The sequence below is a fragment of the Musca domestica genome, unplaced genomic scaffold, assembly GCF_030504385.1.
Source record: "Musca domestica strain aabys unplaced genomic scaffold, Musca_domestica.polishedcontigs.V.1.1 22, whole genome shotgun sequence".
Lineage (NCBI taxonomy): Eukaryota > Metazoa > Arthropoda > Insecta > Diptera > Muscidae > Musca > Musca domestica.
The window spans coordinates 5,878,865-5,887,873 of NW_026712262.1; positions in this window are offsets into that span (position 1 = coordinate 5,878,865).

Genomic DNA, 9,009 nt, shown 5'->3' on the forward strand with positions numbered 1-9,009 from the left:
GGTATATTAAGTTTTCCATTCCGTTTGTAACTCCTCGTAAGACCCAACAAAGTATATATTCTTGATTAGCGTAAAATTCTATGTCGATTTAGCGATGTCGGTCTGTCTGTCTGTTGTAATCACGCCATCTTTCGAACAAATCGAGATAGAAGACTAAAATTTTGCGGACATGTTTATATTGCCAGTAGGCAGGTTAAGTTCGTAATTAGGCCATGTAGGTCCACGATTTCATATAGCCCCCATATTGCGATACCTCCCGATATTCGGTATTTTGATGATATTAACGACATTATTCACCGAAATTGATTCCAATTTGGTATTTGAAGTTCCAAAGGAATACTACGACCTATGACAGAAAATTGTCTATGCAGGTCCACGTCTTCGTATAACCCCTATGTAACTTTACCTCCCTATATTCGGTATTTTGATGATTTTAGCGACATTATCCACTGGAATTGTTTCAAATTTTATATTTGAAATTCGTAATGAATACTACAGCCAAAGAAAAAAATTGTCCGTTAGGTCCACGTCCCCATATAACGGTACGTCCCCATATAACGGTACCTCACCGGAATTCTTTCAAATTTGGTATTTGAAGTTCGTAATTAATACTACAGGTCCACATTTTGGTATAGCCCCCTATATTGATGATTTTAGCTACATTATTCACCGATTTTTTTAGGTTTCGCATTTGAATATTGCAATGGCTTTTGACAAAAACTGCCTATGCAAGTCCACGTCGTCGTTTAGACCCTAATATGACGGCTACATTTTGTATTTTTAAGATTTTAACATTTTATTTTATAGATATAGGTTTGGAGACATTTATACATTCTTAACTCAGTTACCCTTTTCCGGTTTCGTCACAAATTCAAAATTAATCGAAAATATATATGAGAGCTGTATCCAACATCAACCGATTTCAATATAATTTGACAAATACATTTTTAGACCAAATACCGTCACATATTCCAAATAGTATAGAAATAGTAATCGGACGAAAATATATACGGAGCTATATTCAAATCTAAACCGGTTTCAATATAATTTGGCAAATTTATTTTTGTGCCGAATTCCGTTACACATTTCAAATTTGAAAACTGTACCTGTAATCGATCAATAGATATGTGCATACAAAATCTAAATTTTTTGGACTATATCTCCAGTCCAAGTGGAATTTCAAAAATATATAGCCTATGTTACTTTCAGGCGAGGCTGTAGTATATATGGAAATTTTCAAGATAAATTACAAACAAACAAAAATCCAATTAATAACAAAAAAAAAAAAAAAAATACTATTGGTACAGATGCCAGCAACAGAGGGCGAATGCTAGTTATTACCAGTTTAAAAGTAAAACTGGGTGTAACCACGGTATAGAAGCTGTATTTTTATCATCGTTTTCTCCGAAATTTGGGGGAGATATTTCTATGTTGTACCTTCAAATGGAGTGAAGCACACCAAGCTATATCTAACCCGATTTTAATCTATTTATTGTTCATACCAGAGTTGGTAGAAATTCTAGGATGTGCGAATTTGGAGACAACTGGACTATTATTTAACATTTTATTCCGAATTTTGAGCGGAGGAGGTATAACAAATGGAAATTTCGACGGCTTCCTCATTTCGACGTTGTTCAGCTGCAATGTATGGGAATTTGGGTTCGAGGAAGGTATTCGTTTCGTATTGATTATAACCTTGATGGATATAATATACATTTAAACCAACTTTTGTAGATCATGCCAGCCTTTAGAGTTTGAATGGATAGGTTGTATTCGCTGCGACGGGTTCAACTCATTACTGTAGGAAGAGCTCATGATCATGAAGAAATAGAATGCGAGAAGAATTTTTATTTCCTCACGTAGATGGTCCATTGGAAATTGAATTAACTTGCATACCATATATAAGCGCTGCCAAATTGTATGTCTACTACATTAGGACCAATTTAACCAATATATTTTCTTGGAATTTAGTATAAAACTTTATTGATTAATCAAGTTATAATATAATCTTTACAAAGTGGTATAGAGTTTAAATACCTCTGAAAAATCCCGTTGAAATCAGTCGTGTTTTTTTTTTTTTTTGAACTCATAAAACACACCATTTACCACGACTTGCTCCACAGTACCATACTTACCGCAATGCAAAGAAAAAAAGCACTTTTTATAATTTTTCACATTGTTTAATGAAATAATTTTATTTTTCCATAAACATTTTAAACGATGCCGCTCTGTGTCTTTGACGTTAAAGTGGTGACACAATCTTTTAACACAGCCAAATTGGTTAGGCGACATTCGTCATACGTATGTCTGTAGAGAGGTATTCTTCCTCCGATCTGATCTATGACAAAATATAGTAAATTTCAAATACATTTTTGAATGAGTTAGTCAATGCAACGAACAAACATGTCAACGGGATGTAGTAAAATTGTTGTCGCCGCGATATAAAGTGCCACTTAATTTCAGTTATATGCTACCTGCTTTTCCGAGAAGTTTGTCTGCGCCCAGCCACTCGAATCATTGTCACTGACTGTGATAATTGGCAGGTGACGACTGACGGTGCTGGAATATGGCAATGGAGTTGTCGTGAAACCAATTATTTGATTTTACATTTAATTCCATTCAATACGTCATTATGTAATTCAAGTTTCTTCAGCAGTGAATGTTTTAATTAAGGAATGAAGACACACACACACATGTAAGCAAATTTAATGAATTAAATTAAGAAAAATTAAGTTTCGCAATGGCCTTCATTTTTATGTGTAAACATTGGAAAAAGTAAAATCACGTTTTTTAATTATTCATTTTTTTTCTGCACACACATATATTTCACATAAGAGAGAAAGAGGGGGAGAATTAAATAGATGATAGCGTTTTTTTTTTGAATAAATCATTTGCATATACTATACTAACAAGTTCTTGCTACTTCGTATAACTTATTTTAACTCTCTACACCAAGAATGTCTCTAATGCTAAACTTCCAATTTTCAAAATTCAGAAGTATCGTTTTAATATCCTGCTGCACCAAAGCATATACATATAGCTCATACTTTATCTTAGAGTACCTGGAAAGGCTCAAGTGTACAAGATTTCAGCACTCCATTTCAATTCTTTCGTGAGAAATTTTAGTTATCGCTAGTTAAGCTCAGAATTTTACCCTAATCAAGACTAAATATGAAATTAAGAGGTCCCTTCAGGAACCATGCTTCAAATTAAGTCATTTGATAGGAATAAAAATTTGGTTTTCTCCGGTGAGAAAACATTCGTTGACCAGCAGTTTGTAATCAAACAAATCGTGTTTACTTTCCAAAGAGGTCAGCTGAAAATCCGCTTGGCCACCAGAACTCAAGCGTCGGCCATGGTGATTGTGTGGGCCGCCATAACAGCCAATGGTCGCTCTCCGCTTGTATTAATCGACCATAGCATCAGAATAAATGCCGAAAATTATCGCGAAAATATTCTGGAGAGTGTATTTAAACCTTGGGCACGCAAACATTATGTTTGCGGGTTTATTTGGCCGTTTGAGGGCCATAATTTGTGCTAAAGAAGATCAATTCGAACAAATCTAAACTTATTGTAAAATTTGATACTATTTCCGACATTTTTTGCTTTCATTCAGTGGAATTAAAATAAAATGTCAAAATTATGGCGTTTGACTTTGTTGCAGTTTTTTTATTTCACCCATATCCGACTCTGAATCGATTTTTAACAAATTTGACAGTACAAAATAACATTGCTGTATAGTACATGATATAACTTCAATGAGAATTATATTAAAAAATATTTGCAACAACAAAATACTATGGTATCCCAAACAAGCAAGCCAAACACTGTTCTATTAATAGACATAGGCACGGTCGACGAAGGGGTTTTTGTTGTAACAGACAAAACAAACTTACACGGTTATGTTACTTCGTTCAGGTTGAACGAAAGCATAACAAGTGGAGAAAGATGTAAATGTTTATAAGTGCGGTTGTAAGATTTAGAAGATTTTCCAAAAGAATTTTAGTTTTATGTAATTCTTTTGTTCCTCTTCTATTGAGCTTACGATCTCGTCACTTGGGTAAAAAATGTTTTTTGTCATAGAAGTTATTTTTTTAAAATAACTTCTGGGGAGAATATCCCAGACAAGAAACAAGGGAACTGGTGAGGATTGGTGGCTCTTTCCGAAACCTAGGTATTCCCTGCCTTACCCCCTGGTAAACATTACCATCGTTCTCCACTCATAAACAAACGTTGTTTTTATAAAAACAACAATAATGGGATTTTGCCTGACGATTTTGCAACAACAAAATACTATGGTATCCCAAACAAGCAAGCCAAACACTGTTCTATTTTTCGGAGCAATAGATATACCAGACCCAGTTTCACCAAATGGACAAATTCCGTTGAATATGAATCCAATGTGGGTTGATATTACAAATACTCATATGGTGGACAATAATCGTAAAATCTGTTGAAGGTATATACAAATCTGAACCGATCTCGATGAAATTTGGTAGAGTTATTTTCGGGCTGTATTTGATCTCCGGTATCGGTATATCAAGTATCAAAATTCGGTTTATGTGAGCTGATATTAGCCATTATTTGAGCTGACATTAGCACAATAAACCCGAAATCGGATAAAGATATATATGGGAGTTATATTAAAATTTAAACCGATCTTAACAAAATTTTAGGCACTTATTTCTGAGCTGTATCTGATACCTGGTACCAAATATCATTGTTGTGGAGTGCATATTACGGATGAAGCATATACATATATTGGAGCTATACCTAAATCTTAACAATTTTTCACCAAATTTGAAGTACTTGTTTCTAGGATAAATTCAGTCGGAATTCCCAAAATTCAGTCCATCTCTCCTGACATTAGCCATTTGGTGCACAATTAACCCTAAATCGGTTGAAGGAATATATGGGAGCCACATCTAAATTTTCACCGATTATCGATTATTAGGGTTCGTCCTTAGGTCAAATTAATTATCTGAGCAAAATATAATTTCGATCGGGCAGTAAATGCAACCTGTACTTTGTTCACAAAAATACATGGACAGACGGACGGGCATGCATAAATCGACTCAGAATGTGATTCTATGCAGATTATCGAAAATGCCCAAAGGCATAATACCCTTACCACTATGTCTGGCTTAAACTCATTACAAATACAAAATTGTAGACAAATCCATTAGAAAATCTAGCCTAAATCGTCAAAATAACACGGAGAACAACAGTAGGCAAGTTTCATGTAGTTTAGTTAGAAATTGTGGTAGAAACCTTCAACATACTGAGTCTATACCTAAACCCTAACCAATATAACCCATTTTCAATACCAATTATCTTTGTGCCCAAATTAAATAATGTGGACTCTATCGTGATATCTCATTTTTTAGGGTATTTCGAGGTATTGCAAACGGAATATCATACCCTCATATCATATCATATACCCTCCCTTGTATGGTGGAGGTTATAATGAGCTACCACAGTAGCTATATTGTTATTAGGGTCGATTATTATTTTAATATTAAGTAAACGAAAAATGTAGCGGTAATATTACAAGTTATGATATGGACAGCCAGACATGGCTAGATCAATTCCAAATGTTTTAAGATATATGAACGTTACTTCGATGAGCCTAATTTTGGCCATATCAAATGATATAAACCTTTTCTGAAAGAGGAAATATTTAAATGAGAAACGTGGTCGGAAGACAGGAAAACTTAAGCGAAAACCGAAAAAATTAAAAGTTAATGTCCAATTCAAAAACATTCAGTTCTTCTATTTTCTACATTCTTTTGATGATTTATGTTTGAGTCCTTGAAATAAAATTGGAATTTACGCCTGTACCATAAAACATCCTTCCCACATTTTTCCTGCCAAGAACATACACCCCCAAATGTTCCCTCCCATTTCCTGTCCCCTTTGAACTAATTACCTTTTCAGTTTAAACTACTTAGCTGAGTTGTAAATCATCAGCATGCCTTGGCATGTGACGACAAACACAAAAAATTAACAACTTTTAGTTTTTGTGAGAGGAAATAAAAATATTTGTGGCTTTCATTAAGAATTTTAACGAGATTGAAATGCGTTTAACGAACCATTGGCAAATTCAACATTTGGTTACATTGGAAAGTTTCTGAAGTATTTCAGTTGCCGCTGTGACACACTGCAGCCAAAGTTCGTTTGGTTTTTGCCAACATAAAACCACAAAAACTCATTATGGACGCATTTACCACAGGAAAATGGGACAATGAACAGAAGCGACAAAAAAAGAAGAAATTCTCACTCAACAACTGCGAGGGTGAGTGGTGGTTGTACACACACACACACATACACGTAATATCCCATTATTAGTGTGTCCATATCCGTTTTATATGGAAACGGATATGAGCATAAGCCACCGGATACAACACTCAAATTACACACAACTATTTTTATGGGCATTCTTGCTAGGCTTAGCCACAAAGTCGACAAACACCAAAATAATGGAGACCATCATCGCCATCATCTTAGCTATGGTTATGGAGCATTCATTTCTTTGTATGTTTGGGGAAAATATACAAATCTGTTATTCCACTTGGGAATGGGGAACAAATCATATTATTTCCCCAATGTCTGGCTTTTTTGTTTTGGAATGTCGTAAAACGCATATTCACCAAAAAAAAAAAAAAAAACGCCGAAGCGTTGTCCCTGGCCTTATGGCATTAAATGCCAATTTTCACATGAATCCACGAAGCCAATTGTTGTTGTAACTAATTTCGTGACATTGAACCCAAGTCGTTTCGCTGTGATGAACATGGATTAGAATTGTCGTCTGGGCATGCACTCTCCACGATGGGAGCTCACCTTCGAATATGATTTGAATCTAATGACAATAATTAGTTGCGCAAATTATCGCTGTAATAAAGCCTACCGTAATTGGTCGGAAGACTATGAATTCTCTTTTAGACTAACATTAGTTAGGTCATTATAGTATTGCACTCACTTAGAAGTGTTTATGTGACTGTCAATGGCAGACTGTGTGTTTCCTTCAAGGTTAAACAAAATTACGGTTATATGATTTGGATTGTGGTAATTTTGGACTTAGTGCGAGATCCCACAATGTAGTGCAACCGACATTAGGAGTTGGTTTGATTCGGTCAAAACGTTGGAATGACCCGCCAAAAGGTAAAGGAGTGCTCAGCAGACATGAAAGCTAAAGTTCATAATCTTCTATGCCTCATAGAAATTACGTTTTTAGAACCTAGGTGTCTTTGGACCAAACCCGTTTCAGGACATTTGGAGTCGATCTAAGAGTATTCGTCCGTCCGTCTGTCAGGCTGGTGCGCATGATAACTCTCGAATGGAGTATCCGATTTGGTCAAAACTTGGTACATCGTAATATTAATATTAAACTTAGATCCAGTTCGGAGATGGACAATATCGGTAGACTTCTTCTGGTACCTCCCTTGAAAAAAGTCAAAATTTTCAAATAAAATATATTGCTTCTTAAAACAAGAACGAATCATGGTTTCAACTTTGCAAATCCTAATATTTTCATCTGTTCTAGATCAGATGCGAAAATGGAAAATATCGGCCTATTTTAGCAAGTACATCCCCACAAAGGGTCAACATTTTGAATCATTATAACTCTTATAAAATGTGAAATGAGAGTCCGATTATCTTCAAATTAACAGCACAGGATCTGTTGCGAAGGTGGTCTGTATCGGTCTACTCCTTTTGGAACCTTCCCCAAAACGGGTTAAAATTTTGAACAGCCATAAAGCCAACAAAAGGCGAAATGAACATCCTATTACTTTCAAACTCATCATATCCTAATGCTTCCATCAATACAACATCTGTTGTGAATATGGAATATATCGGACGACTCCTTATGGTACCTCCCACACAAAGGGTCAACATTTAACGAACATGTCAAGTTTGGTTATTTCCTTCACTTTATATGCGTGAAGCACTAGATATAGTCGGCAAGAGCATTCCATTTTCATCTAATACAGAAATTCAACATTATGCAATATGCAATTTTATGCGAAATCATAAATTCCATATTCATTCCAGGTTTCTGGTTGAGGGAAATATTTAGATATATGAAGTTGTAGATATATATTATCTTCAGAACAGATCTTGTGTTAGCGAAAATGTTTGAGTGTGTGAAATTTGAGGAGAGTTGGATGCTTATTTCGCTTTCTGCGAGCGATTTGTTTTTGAATCCTATGTGGCTAAGGTACCAGAAGGAATGGTCGAATCTCTACCATCTTTATAATAGATCTTGGGTTGATGAAAATATTGAGATGGGCCAAGTCTGAATGGAATCGGATGTCAATTTCGCACCTGACATAGCACTGATGCAAATGTTAGGATTAGTTTGCCCATCTCCGAACTCGATCTAAGTTTGATAATAATATTACTATGTACCAAGTTTTGATCAAATCGGATACTCCTATCGAGAATTATCGTGCGCACCATCCAGCCAGACACACGGACGGACATCGCTAGATCGATTCCAAGTGTCCTGAGACGGTTTTGGTCCAAAGAGACCCAGGGTCTAAAACCGTTATTTCGATGAGGCACGTTTCAAATGATATATACCCTCTCTAGCCATATGACTGCGGGTATAATAAGCATTCAATTCTTTTCACATTGACGCATCTTAATATCTTTATTAACACAAGATCTGTTATGAATATGGTAGATATTTGGTATTTCTCCCACAAAAGGTCAAAATTTGGAGTAAACATTACGCTTATAAGACGCTTCCGATTCTCTTCAAATTTCACACATTCCAATATTTGTTTCAACACAAGATCTGGTGTGAAAATAATATATTTCGTCCCACTCCATTTGAAATTCGAAATAAGCATTCGATCTTTATTATTATGGACAACATTGACCACTCCTTCGGAACCCCCCCTATGAAGAGTCAACAATTTGAATATTCATAACGCAAGCCGAAATATATTTAAATAAGCGAACATTGGCTGAGGGCATGCAGCTGACGGCAGTACCTTCTGATTC